This window comes from Gallus gallus, chromosome 10 (assembly GCF_016699485.2).
Source record: "Gallus gallus isolate bGalGal1 chromosome 10, bGalGal1.mat.broiler.GRCg7b, whole genome shotgun sequence".
NCBI classification, from domain to species: Eukaryota; Metazoa; Chordata; class Aves; order Galliformes; family Phasianidae; genus Gallus; species Gallus gallus.
Window position 1 is genome coordinate 12,029,122 of NC_052541.1, and position 19,276 is coordinate 12,048,397.

At 38.3% G+C, this 19,276-nt stretch overlaps 1 long non-coding RNA gene across 8 annotated transcripts in view; it reads left to right on the plus strand.

Annotated features, from left to right (window-relative positions):
* LOC101749170 overlaps positions 1-18,933 on the plus strand; it is a 57,842-nt gene extending 38,909 nt beyond the window's left edge. The window contains exons 6-14 of one of the 8 annotated variants that reach the window (XR_005862834.2): positions 2,261-2,394; positions 3,773-3,833; positions 4,132-4,289; positions 5,317-5,463; positions 11,857-12,097; positions 12,444-12,565; positions 14,226-16,174; positions 16,614-16,733; positions 18,249-18,933. This is a non-coding gene — a long non-coding RNA (uncharacterized LOC101749170). Of the gene's footprint in view, positions 1-2,260; positions 2,395-3,772; positions 4,290-5,316; positions 5,464-11,856; positions 12,098-12,443; positions 12,566-14,225; positions 16,175-16,613; positions 16,734-18,248 lie in introns of those variants that run through there. The other 7 variants (XR_005862833.2, XR_006931071.1, XR_005862829.2 and 4 more) reach the window with 7 other exon arrangements.
* The last annotated feature ends 343 nt before the right edge of the window (positions 18,934-19,276 follow it).

The following is a 19,276-nucleotide window of genomic DNA, read 5'->3' on the forward strand; positions in this document are numbered from 1 at the left end:
TGCCAGCTGAATAGGGGCAATAGGGGCATGTTATAAAATACATTAGAGGTTATGCATGATGTCCTTAGTGTTCTCTTCAGAATAAAATAAATGGCGCAGGCCCATTTTGAATACTCTGTGCAATTCCAGCTGTCCCATCTCAAGAATGATGGGATGGAAGCTGTTGAGGTGCAAAAGGTGACTTGATCAGAGGGATGGGATGGCTTCAGTGTGAGAGATTCAGTAAGCTAGGTCTTCCCAGTTTTGAGAAAAGGTGACTAATGAGAGGAAGCAGGGCGTATTGGAGTCGTGAAGTCAGGAGTGATGTGTAGAAAGTGAAAATATAGTGATTATTTATTATTTCTCACTAGACAAAAAACCAAGTGAAGTGACTAGGCAGCACTTAAATTATGGAAGCCATTGCTACAGGATGTTGCAGATAACAAAATATAAATGGTTTCTTAAAGTGATTAGATAAACTCAGAGAAGAACAGTTCATAAAGACCCATTAAAGACACTGATGTGGGGCCAGCCTGCAGTTCAGAGGAAGTATCTAAACTGCAGGTCTGCTTAGTGTTTGCAGGGCATACCATATACTTGCTTGTGTTCATGTCCTTCCCTTAAGTATCCATTCTGGCTGTTATCAGAGACAAGATACCAGGATAAATGAATCTTTTCTCCAAACCACTGTATGGCTTGCTTCTTGTTGAATCACCCAAGGAAGGTCTGCATTAAGTATCTGTGCAGCAGCCTAGATGCAATTTAGCTGTAAGAATTCTAATTTCTACGTATGATATTATTCTTTTGTTTGTAATGTTATTTAATCTCTTGCATAAAAAACAACCTGCTGGACTAAATCTGGCGGTAAAACTTTGTGTCTTATTTCCCAGCGTGCTCTCCTGAATTGTGTTCTACATATCATCTTATGTTGCTACTGGCTCCTGTTATATGTATATTAATTCAGTCTACGCAAATGATTTTTCTGCCTTTCTTTTTCTGTAGCTGTTTAATAAGAATACTGACCCTAGGTCAATTACCTTTAATTATCTGGAAGGTTTCTTTTAAGTGTTAGTATAACCTTGGAAAATTATTAACTAATATGTAGACCCCTGTGTATAGTTCTCATTGAAAGCTGTTCTGCTAGCAATTAATGTAATGGAATTGCCACTATCTTTTTGGAGTTATTAGTCACATCACTCAAAATAGTTTTTGCTCCAGCCCCCATTGCTCTGACTTCTTTAGAATAGCAATATTTGTAGTCTCCTGCTGAAGTAGTGCTGAGAGGGCCAGAACCAAGCAGTAAACACAGTGGGATGCTGTAAGCATTCTGTAGTTTCTCTAGGGCTTACCCTACAAAGAATTTCATATTTGTGTGACAGTTGCTAGCAGGCCAAGAAGCTTTTGTTTAACCTTCAGCATGCAAACTGATCTTTAAGTTAAAGTTTGGATGGCATTTACTCTGAGAGTAATTTGTTAGGGAATATCTGCTCTTCCCTATGTGTGTTTAATACATCTGGGTTAGTAATCCTACTGGTGCAAATTAAGAGTTCTGTCAATAAAGTTTTATTTCTAGCAGACCTTGTGAATCCTTCTGGAGAATTGCTCATGCAAACCTGGACTCATATAGATTTATTTACTGGTGCGTTTAAGGGGTTGTTTACCAGCAACTTAGAAAAATATGCAAAATTTGACATTCCTGTTGAGGTGGAAGGGGATTTCAATGTCTTAAAAACGTAAGTAGTAAAAGTCAAAATATTTTACTTTTTTTCAAAGTAACAATTAGCTCTTCTGACTCTGTCAGACTTCCCCTTGATGCCAGCTACATATCCCAGGGGTCTGGAAAACATGAGAATCCTTGAGGAATCAATATAGTCTATTGTTACTTGGCATGAGTGAATCTTATATCAACAGGAAGCTCTGGGCACCCAGCCTCCTGGTGTTCGACCTGAGACCTATGGGATCTAAAAGGGAAGTGCTATTTGCAGAATAGAGCAATCCTAGAGTTTGGGGCCACGGAAGCCTAAGCTTTTACAGCACTGTAGAGAGGTACCCTGGCTGGAAATCAGGCGCTCTTCTATCTGTGTCTGTTTTTTTGCTGAGTAGAGGTTCTTTGAAGTAGGTATGTTGCTATGATTTGCTCTTAATTCAATGAATTGGCACTTCCCAAAAAAACATGCCCTGTTGGAATTCCCTGACCAGCTCTGATTCAGACATCAAGTGAATGTTTCTTCATTCTGGGATTATACCCATTCCCCTCTTCTTTTACCACTTTCCTCTTCAGCTTAGTTCCTCTGAAACTGGATGCTGTGAGCTGACACTGCAAGAGGATGCTGGTTCTGATGTCTTCTGCACACCTCTTTGATCTGCATTCATGCAGGATAAATATCAGTGATTGGAGGCTTTTATTTTTAAAAGGTAACAAAGGTGATTACTGAGACTAGTCATGTTGTTTCACAAATTACTTCAGGCGCTACCTGTACTTTTTTTCTTTCATTCCTTTCATTTTGTTAACACGGAGACAACCACTTGTACAGGCTCGCTGTGCAGGAACAGGATTGTGTTTCCTATGGAAACTGATTTTTTTTAAAATTATTTTTTAATTGTTTATTTAAATGATTGCTGTTTTATTCATTTTGGTTTTGGGTGAGTGTTCACTCCCCAGCTTCTTCCAGCTCTGTACGGGTCACACCTAGAGATTATTTAACACTCGCATTTAGCATTCACTTTTGAAAATCTTGAAAAGCTGCCCAACTGAAGTAAGCACTTCTTGTACAGTCTTTTCTGAATATGTAGGAAAACCTTGCAGAGCCTTTAAAGCTGCAGAACGTTAGGAAAATCAGGGACTCTCATAGCATTTTTCTAGTGCTGCAAAAGTGTGATATGTGAAAAGCTGTGAAGGGGAAAAAAATCTTCATTTGTCCCCTTCTACGTGCTGTGAAAAGCAAAGAGCAACTGCTGCCCAGAGGATGGAAAGGGGCTACAGCTCAGAGGCAGTTTGCAGGGGATAGAGAACTTGAGGTTGGATGAAATGCCAAACTGATTTATTGCAAGTTGGCTTGTGTAAACAGACGGCATCTAAGACCTCCTGGTGTGTCATTAGAAGTGTAATATCAGCCATGTCTTACAGATGGGAAAGCTGAAGAATGGAAAACCCAAGCAAATTTCCTATGATGTAAAAACTGGTCACTGACAGAGCTGAAAGAACTAAAGTTTCTTGAATCTCATTTTTTTTTTTCCTCTGTTGGGCTGTGCAGTCTCAGTTACAGAGGTGAGAACTCTTAAAAAAGAAAACAACAACAACAACAACAACAACAACAACAAAAAAAACCAATCTGGGGTGCTCTTCGACTCTGACCTGGTTGCATTGGTTACATGTTTTTCCTGTAAGAGAACTACTTCAAGCCTTACAGCAAAAAAAAAAAAAAAAAAAAAAAAGTGCTTCTAAAAGCCATTTTGATGCAATCCGCAAACTAGTGGCAGCAAGCAAATCTTTCTCACTTTCCAGCTTGTTAATAAGCCTCACCAGTTGACAGTTTATTTTCTTTCCAACAATCAAGTCTTGACTGAAAGAGCACTTGATTCTTGAGTAGGCAATAACAAGCGTAGGCATGGAGTTGTTGCCACTTGTGCTTTCATTTCAACAGAAAAGTTGAAAACCAGATTTGCTGAAAATGAATTGAAATGTTTTCCTTATCCTCTTCTCCATGTGTATCTATTTTCTGTTCAGTTTTCTTAAATGGCATTCACAGAGGTTGACAGAGATCCTCACTTAATTTTTTTTTTTGTCTTTCAGCTTTTCATTTTAGGCTTATATAACAAGGTAAAAGACTTACCTTTCCAGCTTTTAAAATGAGGTAAATCATTTGATTGTCTATCCAGTTACAGAGGTGGTGAGCAGAAGAAATGAATATGAAATAGAAGTGTTAGATCTAATCACCTGACTATATATGTAGAAGACTTAAATAGAGGTCAGCAGGTAACATGCACTTTGAAAATTTGTTTAAATTGGGAACTTGGCTTGAATTTATGTTGTCTAGATGGGAAATAATACATTAATTAGGAATTCAATTGATGTATCTGCTTTGAAGAGAGAAGAGGATTTCTAGGGAGCACTTTCCCATTCATATTCCATGAAGTGTTTCCCCTTCCCAGTGCTGAGCTCCAAGAAAGACCGGATCATAGGTATGCTTGCACAGCTGGAGCCCTGGGGGATCGGATTTGCTGCTTTTGTGCACAGCCTGGAGCTCTGAAGCATTGGCCTTGATTTGGATCCCGAGAAGTTACCGCACAGAAGTGTCATGTTCGTTAAGGTGCGGGATTACAGATTTGCTGCTAATTCCCATTCATTGCACCATACAAGTGACTATGAAGAAAATTAACTCCAACCCAGCCAAAATCACTATACAGTGTCATATTGAGGGAGACGTCTGCTGTGTTCCCTTTCCTTAGAATAAGATAGAACCATTGACTTCTACCTCACAAAGCTTCCTTCCTTAAGACTGCCTATCGTCTTTCATAGTTTACTTAAAGGAAACTTTTTTTTCAGTGTAAATCACCATGGCTCCATTAATTCCTTAATAAGGTTCCCTTGCATCAGGTATTGTTACCCCCCAGAATTTCAACATTGCTTGAGTAGAGAGAACATTTAAATCCCATCCTTCATTAGAGTAAAGCTCTTTTTTCTTTGTTATCCTTCATAACAGGTGGTATAATATAAGAAAGTGATCTACCATCCCCCCAAATTCTTTGAATTCTGCTTCTAAAGCCATACTTTGAATCATATTTCTAACATCTCTTGAGGTTTAGTGCAAAAAAAAGAAAAGAAAGAAAATCATTCTCTTTAGCATTACACAGACGTTGACTGGGAAATCTCTTTATCAGTGGTTTAAATCAAAAGTAATTTTTTTTCCTACAGAATCCATTTTAGTCTCCCGTACTGCTGGTTCTCGGTGTGAAAGAATCTATTTAACTGCTGGTTTTTTGGATGGCTTTTAATGTTGTTTTTAGATTTATACATGGGGTATTTTGCCAATGAGCCTCTTCATCTTTACCACTAGAATGATTTTTAATGGACATCCAGTAGTTTCATATTAAGTAGTTTCTTTCAGCTTTATTCTCCCTAGGGAGGAATACACTGAATGGCTGGAAATGTCAGCAGCTGCATTAGCCGAAGCAGTTTAGCTGCTGCCACCTCCTAGATAAATCTTACCCCTTTTCATTTCTGTGTTTCTTACTGTTTCCCTCAAAGAGAGCCAAGGAAACTTCCCGTCTGGCATAATACAGATTAGGAACTAAATTAGTAGCTATTATAGATGGGCATTTTTCTATTGATTCCAGGGTGAAATCCATTAAAACTGGCAGAAGAGTTGGTTCCATATCCACAGAGTCAACAGAGCCAAACAGAAATATGAAGCTGAGAAAAAAGAAGGGAATGTGTGCAGCTGCATGGCATAGAGTCCAGCTCAGAACCTGCCTACCCATCAGGTAAGGTAGACACAGTGTGGGCAGGGCTGCTTCTCTTGCCATTGGTCAATACGCACATGCGATTTAACACAGAAACAAATTAGCCAGGATACTTATCTGTCCATGAGAGCACCTGAACATGAGTCCAGTTGGGGACTGGAAATGAATTAGGCACACCTTAGGCATCATACAGCTGGGCGTTGCCTGTCATGTCCTGCTCATAACCTGCTGGAGCTGGCGTTGCAGTGGCTGGTGACTTGGTCACGGAATCACAGAAAGCCAAGGATTGGAAGGGACCTTAAAAGATCATCTAGTCCAATTCTCCTGCTGGAGCAGGTCACGTATTTTGTGTCTGAAAACATGCAGAGTTTAGTCTTCTCCCAGGAGTAAGCATTGTTGATATCAGTCTTCTTGCTTGTCTTCATTCTTTAAGATGTTGCAATACAATTATTTGTTCTTCATACAACAAAACACCTGTGCCAGCATATTTTGCTAGTTAGTTGGCCTATCAATTGAAGTCCATAGCCTTAAATAATCTTGCTTTTTTCATGTAAAATGATGAATAAATTCAGAATTCTGCTGTCTAATCCATCATGTTACCTAGAGGCATCACGGGTTGTGTCTTAGAGTATAGCTCTGGATCTGTCCTTCATCCAAGTTCCTCAAATAAATGAGATCATAGAATCATAGAATGGCTTGGGTTGGGAAGGACCTCAAGGATCAGCAGGTTCCAACCCCTCGCTTTAGACTGGTAGAAATACATTAAACATACATAGCTTGTTGATTAGGACTGTGATCTTGTGTTAAAGTTCTTGATACTTAATACTGCAGTTAGCATAACCCACAGCTGGCAGTTATTTGCAGTGCAGGTTTTTGGGGAAGCGATTGTATGTCTTGAGTCTTCAGCATGGATTAGACCCCAGAAATGTTATTTAGTGTAATGGGTTATCAAACCTTATGGTTACTTTTGGAATGTGTTTTTAATGCTTCCAGGTAAAAACTGTAATTTGAAACTTTATTTTTGAACTACTAAAACACAGTGACCATCGAATTACCTGGACACACCTGTTGTTAATGAGAACTCTCTAAGACTTTACCAAAAACAATTGCAACTGGGTTTTAGTATTCAGGAGTTTAGTCTGACCAGTTCATTACAGTTAGGAGAATTCAATGTTAGAGACAAATGTCTTTCGTGTAATCCTGTTTACTTACAGAGATGTGCCAAGCACCTTTCCTTTGAGCATAGGAGGATCAAACGACAGGAGATTGTTTTCAGCTGGTACTCAGACCCGACAGCACTGTCTGGGCTTCTCTCAGGGCCGCATCCCACATTTGCCCAGTGTGCATCTGGATTTTCTTTCTAAAAATCTGCTCGTCTGTGGTGTTTCTGCTGTCCTGTTTGTCACACCCACACACCAGTCAAACAAATCTTCTTTTGCATAATTCAAATTCCTCACTGGTCTTTCATATTTCTGCTTCAGCCTGTGACAAGATGTGTGTTAGAATCAAGGGTGTGTTTTTTTGATTTGTTTTGTGTTTTTTTTGATTGCTTCGTCTCCTTTTAAATAAAGGAATGTGACTATTGTGTTTTAAAGGAAGTGTATTGCTTACAATAGTCTGTTCTGCATTGGTATTCCTTTTCTCAAGAGATAATTGTTTGCTAGTATGTGGACAAACACTAAGAAAACATCTCCTTCACAGGAAGCGTTCTAGAAGTGGGACACTGCCCATGGTTGAGTTCTTTGAGAGTACAGGGAGGACTGTAATGGGAATTGCTTGTTTGGCAGTTGTTGAGTCCGTCTGTATTCGTTGTTGTTTGAGATTGTGTGGGCGATTTTTAACTTTGAGAAAACACTGCTGTTCATCCAAACAACTATCAAAAGGTAAAGAGGAGGCTGTGACTCCAGGTCGAGTATTCCCCATGTTCAGGCTACTTGTGAAGACTTTGTCAATCTGCTTCTTGGAGAGGAGAGCAGCTCTGTAGACCTTACCCATGGCCAAGCTGTGAGAAAGGTGTGTGCAGCACAGAGTAAAACCCTAAAGCTGCAGTTACCTGCCAACGGATTGGAGAGCACCAGGAATATGTATATGTTTTCTTGAGCATTCATTGCAGAGGTGGATTTTTAAACTACCTCTTTTCAGCACTCAGGCTACCAAATAAATGACCCAGAATTTTTAAAAGGGAGATGATAATACTAATATATTGTGTCTAGAAACTACATAGTTCAGGTTGTGCTTCATTATTTACAACTCCCAAGTGTATTTCAATATAACTCGTCCAAGCAGCACAGTGCTCTTTTATCATGTTCCTTCCCCAGACCATCTTTCCTCCTTATCTAAATGTCCTCAAAGCCTTTCATCTCCCTGGGAAGCTGTCAGATGGTTATGGAAATCCAGCAGGCAGGATGAGTCTCAGTGGTGCTCATGGCTCTGAAGGAGGATCCCATCTTGCTCAAAGCAGCCCTAGGGCAAGCTAAAAGACCACCCATTTGCAGGGCCAGAACTGAAGTTTTAAATTTTTTTTTTTTTCCTAGATGCTCTTAAGCAGAAACAGACAAGGCACAGGGCTGAATGTTCTGCTTCTATACATATACACTTATGGATAACTTTTGGAGTATCAGATTTTCAATAACCTGAAGCCATTAGGAATGGTTCATGAACATTCAGGCATGCATACGTAATTTATGCTAACTGAATCCATTTATGTGCACTCTTGTAAAACAGAAACAGGTTGCAACTTATTAGTGGAATAAATGGAATTGCTTTTTTATAGCATGTTTTACGCGTCTCCCTGATTTAAAACTAGATCATTGAAATATAAAATTGGCTGATAATTACAATAAATATTCCTAGAATATTTCTACTTTCCAGCCCATATACAATCTGTTTTGTTTTTTTTAATATTTATTTGATTTTGGATTGTTCAGTATAAGCTACAAGGAGGTTCAGATCTGCACTTGTGGGTAAATAATGTTTAAATGAAGGCTTGAGGTAAAATGTGAAGTTTTACCCCAGTTAAATTGTTTTTACTGGAGGTTCAATGAAAGGATTGAATCCACTTCAAAATGGCTTTTGCTCTCAGCTAAGTTCTTCCGATGTTATTAGACAGCTTTACCAATATTATGTTACTGAAATCTGGAGGGGAAAAAAAATGAAAACATAACACAGTTTTCTGATGCTGTACTGAGTAAGAAGGTGGAAACAAGTGTTTTTTCCCGTGTAAAAATATCCCTTACTTTACAATCTAAACCTTCAAGTAGAAGAACTCTCAGTTATGCTTCTTGGTGAAACAGCACAGCAGATCATGCACAGCATGTCATTAGACTTGTGAGGCTGATTGGCTTTGGGAAATACAGTACAGCTGCAGCTCTACTAAGGAACATATAAAGGCTTTCTGAATATTGTTTCTTCAAAGTGTTTAAAAATAAAAAATCTCTGTGTGGCCATGTGTCTGAGCTATACCGCAGTCAAAATAATGATTGCTCTACTCAAGAACTAATGTGGATATCAGGGCTTGAATTTTTTGCAGACTAATAAACAGATTCGTAATTAAATCACTATTATAGCCACTACAGGGAAAGGTATGCTGTAGAACTGAGCATTCACAGAAGACTTTGTTGGTATTTGAGTCTTATTTGGCCATGGTTTACGATCTTACCCACTTCAATGTTTGTTTTCGTTATTTAATTAAAAAAAATAAAATCTTTATTAGCCATTTCTCATTTAATTCTGATCAGATGGATTCAGATCGTAATGGTTTCTTTATTCCTAACTCTAGGAATAAATAAGGTGGGACATGTTCATTATTTATTCTTCATGACTGTTTACTTCTGTGTTTAAAAAACACATGGAGAGATGTAATTGCAAAACCACAGCTTTTGCGCAGAGAGAGCTAAATTTAGAGCCATTGGAATGACTTCTTATGATGTATTCTTTTACTGCCTTTCCTCAAAGAGAAACTATATATCTTAAATTTTTAATATTGATGTAGGATGTAATACTTTCTGTTCTTACAATATTCGAGTAATCACTTTTAAAAGAATCAGATGCATATAGTTTCTTTTATCTTTATGTCCTTATTTTAAACAAGTTGAAATGCTAATTGGAAGAAAAAAAAGATTTTTGTGGATTATTTGAGACTGTCAGATGGCACTTTGCCTTTTCCTTATGTCGAGTTTCATTTTCAGTTCTTTCCTCTCTGCTGTTCTTGAAAATGGAAATTATAGCATTTCTTCCCTTCCTTAGCCCAGCTTGATCAAAGTCAACGCCCAGAGCTCCGTACTACACAGCTTTTCTGTTTAGAAATTCTCCAAAACATCTTGGTGTTGACTTTGTCTGGCAGAAATCTATATGTTTTAGCCATGCTTTCTCATGTTGTATTGATGAAGGCAGCTGCCAGAGCTGCTACCAAAGCATCATAGGCAGGGGAAGAACATTTACAGAAGCGCTGGACTTTGAAGGTTGACTCTGGTAAGTAGTAATCAGAATAATTTTTCTTTGTCAAATTGGTTAACAACAACTTGGGATTACACAACCATGAGTTTAATGTCCAGGTCAGACTATCCAGAATGGTCAGAACTTTAAATCACTTGCATAAATCCTTTTGGTGTATATCATGAAAGCATAGCCTGTAGCTGTCAAATTACATATGCACTGTGAGTATAGTCTGTTTAAGTTCAGGACATAGCATCATGTATTCCAATTCAATTTATTTTTATGTTTCATCTTTCACACGGAGGGTCTGAAAATGCTCAATAGTGAGAGACAGAATAATGAGATAATGCTTTACAGAACTGCGTATAGTGACTTGCATATAGATAGCAAGCAAGGCAGAGGTTGGGTTTGAGTGAGAGAAGACAGAACTGCAAATTAAAAGCAGTAGTAGTATAAAATACACAGCAATTCTGATCTGAAAGGCATATGGAAAAGGTTTGTATTAATGTTAGCTTGTATTAAAAGTCAGCAGTAGAAAAATAAAGCTTTCTGTATATACTGTGGTGCTACTTTGTGCTAAATAATATTTTGAATTATAGGAATTTGTACTATCAGGATTGAACAGCATGCTTCTAAATTTGTTACAAGAGGAATAATATGAGGATGGAAGGGTAAAAACAGTATGATAGCCTCTGCCCGATGACGAACTGAGAATTCCTGCTGAGGAACTTTGAAGGGAGAGCATGATTAAACTGTATGAATGAAGAAAAAAAATGAAAGGAAGCTTTTAAGGTTCATTTTAGACAAAATTAATCCTGGTCTGAGCAATGGTCATAGTGACAATATGGAAATATGCACTGGCATAGATTGTGTAGATAAGCGGATGCCTCATCCCTGGAGGTGCTCAAGGCTGGGTTGGATGTGGCCCTGGGCAGCCTGAGCTGGTGGGTGGCAACCAGCCCGTGGCAGGGGGTTGGGACTGGGTGATCCCTTCCAACCTAAGCCATTCTATGATTCTTTGAAATAATCATAAGCCTTCTGGCAGGGAAGTGAGGAGAAAAATCAGTATATGAGTGTGGTAAGATGACTATGTATCCTGGAGGCAGCGTTTACTCTCAGATTGTTTCACTTTCATCGAGGACATGGTACTTTCTTCATTTCTCTTAATCTGCAGTATCTAGCGCTGCAAAAACAAAGCAAGAGTTTCCTGTCATGGGATTTAATGGATTTTGATAAGATCTGAGCCTGATGAACTGTAGTCAAGAAGTAGAACTGAGTTCTTAGTATGAAGGTGGTAGTGGCAGAATCTGGAAGAATATTCTACCTTTGAAATATTCTAAGAAAAGTCGATATACGTTAGCATCACCTTCCTGACCTACCTTAGCTAAATACACAAAACTTCTATTGTAAACCAAACGTAAGTTGAGGACTACAATACATGTACATTAATTGCATGAAATTGATGGACCAGGCTGAAACAAGCATAGACTGGGGGGAAAAAATGTATAGTTGAAAGTGCAGAGCCTTAAGCAATGAAAAATGAAGATACAACACCAGAAAATAGAAAAAAGCTTCAAATGCAGTTTGCTCTTTGAGGACAGCATCAAAGGCAGATCGTTGGAAAGGTTTGGGAAGGACAGACTAAACAATCAATGCTGCCTTAGAAGAGAGAATAATCCACTTTTTTTTATTATTTTTATACTAGACAAGTGACTCAAGGTGAGGGGAACAACATCTGGAAAAAGGATATCACTTCCATTGATGTTTAGAGTTAGTCAATGAGAAATAAAGTGGTGATTGGGTAGTTAAGGACATGTTAAGGTTGCGAGGAGAAAGAGCTAGTGAAGGAAATGGTGAGAGAACTTAGGGATAGAGAAAATGGTATAATGAAGAAGAGATTTAAAAAGACTCATTGCTTCCTACTGTAACCTGAGTAATTATGCTATGATTGTAATTATATTAATGTAATTGCATCTCTAGTTTGTTGTTTTAGGCACAGTTATGTTAATTCTAGAAGAAAGTCTGAAGTTCTCTCACCCAGATCAACAGAATTTTTAGAAGTAAAACAAGATGTCTGATGAGATGCAGTCAATCTGTTGTGAGCAATGAGTAAACAAATCCCTCTGATGGAGAGGAGGGAAGCCCTGCTACAGAAACTGCCAGCTGGTTGGTTGGTCTTTGCTGACCTCTGCTCGGCTCTGAAAAGATTTGCCTTTAGAAGGTAACTTCACTCTGATTTGATGAGATGTGTAACATCTGCATATAGTTTTCTGCAAAATTTTGATATGCACCTTAATATGCAGTGTAGAATGCTATGAGTCTGAATTACAGAAGTTGTTTTACTCCTAAAGTGCCTTTATATAAATGAACTGACAGGAAATCTTAGATCATTGTGTTGTTTTTTTCCAGAGATGAATTTGTCACAGAACTATAATATAACTAGTTTTTAAGTATTGCTAATATATTACCTAGTAATAAAAGAAGTCAAACCATTTGACATCATTATACTACAAAAACATAACGACCCTTAAGATAAATTCTGACATAAATTATAATTGTTTACACAGACCTCCCAGCAGTCCACTAAATGCAGTTTGCTACTTGAAGTTTTATAGCTGTGCTGCTTGAGATGGACTATTCTTTTACATATAGTACTGAGCTGTGATGCAAATTTTCCCTATAAAGAGGCGTAAGTAAGCATTGTTTTCTGCTTTTTCATTGTTACATATGCTACAAAAGTAGAAAATGTTTGAAATGCTATCCTCTCAGATTAACTGGGCAAGCTTGCATTCTATCTCAGGTTGGATATTAGGAAAATCTTCTCTGAAAGAGTGGTCAGACACTGGCACAGCTGCCCAGGGAGCTGATGGGTTCACTGTCCCTGGAGGTGTTCAAGAACTGTGGAGATGTGGCACTGAGGGATGTGGTCAGTGGACACGGTGAAGGTGGATTAGTGATTGGGCTACGTGATCTTAGAGGTCTTTTCCCTACGATTCTATTCTGAGAGAGGTTTTATATCTAAAAGATTTCATCACCTTTAAATTACTTTAAATAGTTGATCTTAGATGAATACATGTGCTTACTGCTCTACAGGGTAGTTAATAAAATATGAACTTAGCACATAGTCTAATATTGATTTCTCTGGGAAAGATTGGGTTGATACTAGCTAATGATGTTTCATATGGACAGCAAATGACTTAAAGACCTCCTCAGCTTTTTGATATTCATACTGTACTGTCAGCACATTCTGCAAATATATCTGTATATTCCCTGTACAACCCAAAGGATCTGCACCTGAGACACATCAGAAAATTGGTCAGATTTTTTCTTGGTGTCTCTTTGAAATACTTTGTCAGTTCTTGTCGTTGAGGAACTTGGTTAGAGCAAGTGGTGATACAGCATCTGATGCTCAAGTAAGAATGCCCTCTAATATAACTCAAAGTAACAAAGTCTTGAGTTTCTTGTCATCCAGAAAAAAAAAAAAAAAAAAAATTAAGAATGTCTTACCTGTATTCTGGGGAAAGCAAAACCTTGGCTTTCTGTTCCCTTGCATTGCTAGTCCAAGATCCAAGCCGTATTCCCATAGAAATATGGAAGGCATCATTTATCTTACTTAGGGAACACTGTAGTCTTGCAGTGATCCTTGGCCAATATTAGGGTAGAGCAATCACAAAGAAATGGTTTACTAGAGCATAATGAAAGCCAAGCAGGGTGAACAGGGTGGAAGTGGGAGAAATTGGAGTTTTGTTCCATGGTGTGTGGAATAGGGATAGCTGTAGTTAAGACTGGGGTAAATGTTGACACTGGAGTCTGCTTTGAGAACTAAATCTTTAAAACATAAAAAAGAATTTTCAAAACACAAAAAGGAACAAACCAAAATTCTAGGCCTTAACACTTAGGAGGCATGTTGTGGTTTGTTTTACTTTTTATGACTGGGAGATCATGGTGGACATAAATTTAAAAAATAATGATAAAAAAATAGAAATTGATGCTGTATATGCTTCAGAAAATTGTTCTGGATATTCTAGTAATAACTTCATCTAATTTTTCACCATACTTTCATTTGGTGCATGTTTATCGCACTGTGTGTTGCAGATAAATGCTGTAGAGTTTCTCTTGCCTAAACATAGATGTAGTAGAGCCTCCAAATAATACTTACACGTATCAGAGTTTTGCTGTACTTGATTATTTCCTCTAAATGGAATAAAGTAAACATGTTATGTTTTTAAGCTACTTTTCCTTAAAGACTCCAGATTTAAATGACTGTCCTTTAAGTTTGTTGCTTTACACGTGAAGATTAAGGAGATATTCACTCCTAAGGAAAAGCTGTGACAAAATTCTCTTTTCAGTTCTTTCTAGATGAAAGAGTTGATGAAGCTTCAAAAGTGGTTCCATACTCTAGGAGATGTGTGATAGTACTGTCCTGGTTTGAGCAACCTGAACTGCAGATGTCACTCTTCGTGGGAACTCAACCCTTTTGTTGCCTGCAGCATCGGACTGCACAAACTACACAATTCTTTACCGCATGGAAGTGTCAGGAGGAAATGTGGGCTGTGATGATCAAAAACAAAAGACTCTTTGGGATCTTCGACCTTGTGCAATTAAAGGTCTCCCTTCAATACCTACTTCATCATTTAATGTCTGTGGTGCTAATAATGTGCTGGTGCTTTGGTATGGTATCAACTCCAAGGGAAGAGTGCCACCTACTGAACTACCAGTTCTCTATTTTGTGACATATATATCTGCCAGTTTTTCACCCAAAATACTGACCAAATCCTGTCTTGTGTAAGACATGCAATATCAAGGCCTTGACATGGCATATCCAAATGTGTGATGTTCCCAGTGTGGATGAGATCACTGTGCTGTGGCACTTGGAAACATAATCCTTTCCTCCTTTGTGGATGTTTGAACGTGGATTTTAACACGATAATTATAAAAGACTGCAATAAAAATGAAGTTAGTAACAACCCACATAATGTTACTGTTATCTGACCCTGATTTGAACTCTCCACTGCTATAAAAGCTAAAATATACTGCTAATGATTTCTTTGAAAATATGCTAATAATTAATGCATTATTTCAGTCTTAGTCTCATAAAAATTAGAAATGTCTTTAAAAAGAATTAAAACAATAAAGCTTTTTGTGCTTCCTCCTAGATACTAAAATGCATTTTTTCAAAGTCTCTCATGCAAAGAAATTCAATTATCCTTCTATAAACATGGGTGGAATAATGTATATATTTTTCCCATAAATTCTTTATTCCAGCATGACTTCAATTGCAGATCTTTCTATGATTTTCCCTACTAAATCTTTCTTTTGGCAAAGCAAAGGGGAAAAATCCATCTTTGGAAATGAACATGCACGTGTCCAAAGAAAAATGGGACTACTTCAGTTTTGTAGAAAAACTGAATCTCAGAGAATGACTATTTTGGAAGAATTTCAGGTAAAACTTCAGACTTTTTGTACAAGGTTGGTAACTCATATTCCCGTGGATCATTTGGATTAAAGGATGAGTACGGTAACAGTGTGAAACTGGCCCAAATATCTCCAGAATATAAAGCCTGGTGTCTTAATGCCGCTGCTGGAAAATGAGGTACTGTAATACCAATTAAAACAGGAGCAGTGAGTCTTTTTGATGGGAAGAAGTGCTCTGAAAATTCTTTACAAGCATTTCCTCATACTTGCATCATAGTCCCTTTGTGATTTTTTACAAGCAAACTTCTGCATCTGAAAACTCAAGCCATCACAGAATCTACCTGTATTTCATCTTATTTTTTTCACTCACCTAAAAGAATTAGCTCATAGATCCACTTCTGTTCCTCCCTGGCAATTAGAGCTGCTGCTGAAGATCTGTACAACGAGAAGTGCCTAGAGTATAACACAGTACTAAGTGCTCACCCTCAACTCTGTGGTCCTGGGTAACTTGGGATGCAACTTCTCATTGAGCCCTCTTGTAGCTTAACTGCAATGACACTGCTTAAGGCATGCTGAACTCATTAATCTGCTGTTGGAAAAGAACAGCTGACATAACCATTCTTAATTTGTTATGAAGCAGAAAAATTGATATAAACAAGCTGTTGTAATGCATTTTTTTAATGCCTTTTTCTTTGCTCTCCTCCACAGTTTCCTTCCTTGGGTTCTTGTCAGGTGCATTCTCCTGTGCATGAAAGCTGACAGGTTTCAAAGGATCCTGGAATAGCTGGATCTGCTGAGAAGGTCACCTTCCTGGCATGCATTGGCTTCAGATACACCAAAAGTTGGCCATCTTCCATGAGGGCAAATTCTAGAAAACATGAAGGTATCCAAACATTTGTGTAACCAGGGTGCGATTAGAGTGGCTTAGTGCCTGGCTGATTCACTGTTATTGAGAGGCTCTTTTTACTGTAAAGAAAATTAATGAGTCTCAACTGTGTCAGTTGTTAGGTGAAGTTCTCTGGTTAAGCTCTTACACCCAAACAGCACATGCGTAGAGGGTGTTACATTCACAGAAGAAATTCAGCAATTATGGAGGGGGGGATTCTTATGCATCCTTGTCTTTATTTCCTTGTAGCTTTTTGTCTGGAGTTTTATCTTTTCTGATTATCTTAAACGTGTAGCTTTCTGGAACTCCATTACATGTCATGATTCTTACTGTATGCAAGAACAAACTGATGCTTTATTCTTTTTGCAGCAAGTTGTTGCTGAGTATAGATGGTGCAGAGCATTGAGTTACATGTATTTTCTTTATTTCTTTGCAGAAAAATGAAGTGACAGGTGCTTAGCCTCATTTTTCATGCTAGCTTTGCCATGCCACTTTCACCAATAATGAAGGCAGCTGCCAGAGCTTGAGGAAATCAGGCGAAAAATTCATCTGGCAGGTAGACCCAGTCACTTTAAGAAATGTAATCTTATGTTAGCAGATGGTAATTAAAAGGCAGAAGAAATAAAATTTTGTCTCAGTTTTCTGCACTGTTACATCAATTAAATCTGCAACAGAAACGCAAGCAGAAAATATAATTTATTTTCATGTGGCAGCGTGATTCTATGCAAATATAATGATTTGTTTTACAAAGACAATTTTTTAAAACTAAGTAGAGTAACTGATCATTTCCATAGTGTGTGTGTGCGCAGTAATTCTTCTGTTTCCAATATGCCTAATGTAATGGGAAGCATCTTCTCTTTCTGTTTTCTGTTCATCGTTCAACTTCAAATTGGGGTTCCGCTGTCTGCCTGCTTCCACTTTCAGTAACACCAATTCCGAGAGTTCAGTAAATGTAGATCTGGACAGCTAATTGAGCTCAAGCCTCAGCATGGGTACATCCTATTAAAAAAGCATATCGAGAAATCATGAGATTGAACCTGGTAAGAATTGTTAATATTGAGCAGGAAAACAGTGCTAAGGCTTAAGAGATTCCTAAGGGTTTTTGGTTGTTCCTCTGGCTTAAAGACATCCAGTTATGAGGATGGAGTCTCATCGTTCCTCATGTGTTACTTTTTGTGGCTGCTAGGATCATGAACATCATGTGCAAATCAGTTGAAGTGTGAAATAATTAAAGCTCGTTATGGCAGTGATGAAACAGAAATGCTACTGTAGCTATGTCACCGTTTCCATAGCTAGCTTTGATTTGCAGGGATTCTATGACTCATGCATAAAAATTCACCCAATTTTAAAATAATTCACCCAATTCTGAGCACTATGGCATAGTCAGACTTTGAATGATATTTTTACTAAATGTAGTTAGTATTTTTTAAAGACACAGGGTTATTTAACTTAAAATTGATTGAGTTACTAGGCGTTTATTTTGTACTTCTGCAACTCCATGATAGTTTGTGATACCAAAACTGCATGTCCTTTCTTGCACAAAGTTTGCATTAAAGATGATGAACAATAACTAAGATATGTTGCTTAAAACTGCAATTTCTTGTTCTTCTATCCTGTTGACTGATTACCGATGCCTTTAAGCACAATGGAAATTTTATCACCATGTCTCCCATTCTAGTGAGACCAGTATAACAAACACTTTTGAAAATAGTTCTTTAAAGTGCTCAGTCAAGCAGCAGTGCAGTAGTCCTTAGGCTTCAAATCCTCTGGTTAACTCTAAGTGTTGTTACATCCCTACTCGTGTAATTATATAAAAATAGAGGATCATATAATGATGGAGGGTTTATAAGTTCTTATGAGTAAGAATGAGCATTACTTTTGAATCGGAGTTCACATTTATTTCACATTTACCTGTGGAATATCTCTAGACTTTTGAAGTCTCTAGACTTCAAGAAAATGCATCATATTTCACTGAGGGAATCTTGAAGTCAGAGGTTATGTGAAAATAAAAATGAGGGGGGATAAAATGGCAGCTAGCATGTTGGACATCGATCCCACCTCTCTCACCCAGAGCAAATCATCATGACCAGCATCACCAGTCAGGAGAAGTGGATGGGAGCCAAACTTGGAATCCTGGATGCTGACCAGACAGAATGATGAAGAAGTGTACTTGAACTGCTCCAGGGCTCAGGTAGTATCTACAGCAGGTAACAAATCACTTGGTACATCACTGAAAGAGCTGAGTTCTGGGCAGGCAGAAAGCTTGCATGGTAGTGATGAGTTGATGGTTGGACTAGATGATCCTACTGCTCTTTCCAGCCTTGATGATTCTGTGATCCTAAAGCAGAGTGGTGGAGTCTGACCCTGCTCTGGGGCCTGGAGCCGGGGTGGCAGCAGTTTGCTGAGCCCACGGCTGGGGATATCCTCTGCAACTCTCAGCACCTTCTACTTGCTCTTGCCACCATCTTGGCCAACTGATGCTCTTCTTACCTCAAGATTGATCCTGCTGCAATTGTGTGGGGCTTGTAGAAGTGTGACTAGAGAAAACAGAATTTCATCTTCCCTAGGGACCTAAGCCTGGCCATTGCTGAAAGGCTGCAACATTTAACACATCCTCCCAAATACCAAGTTCTAACTTAGTGATTTTTGTCACTTATGCCTTGCCACGTTATAGAGTCACTAGGATAAACAGATAAAGGAATTAGTAAGGTAAAAGTGCAAGCAGGAGTAACTTTCTTAGCCTGCTGTTCGTTAAATGCTTGATAATGTTGCTTTGTTTCTCCTCTTTTTTTTTTCAACAACCTCATCATTGTGCTTTGGCAGCAAGGGAGGTTCTCCAACACTATAAAGCTTTTTGCTTTCTCAGGACACCGCCATTTAACTCTAAGTTGTTCAGCCACAGGTTTTCGATCTGGAAGATGTTTGTACTCAGCTTTGCCACATGCCACAAGTCTGTAGCAGGCTATGCATTCCTGGGGCAGCCGGAGGGGTGCTCATTATTGTCTGAGAAGCCAATGCTGCTGCTTTTGAAATTTTATCTGTGTTCTCTGAGAAGGGATTTTTTTATATACTCAGAAGGATAAAAGCCTTTCAGCAAAG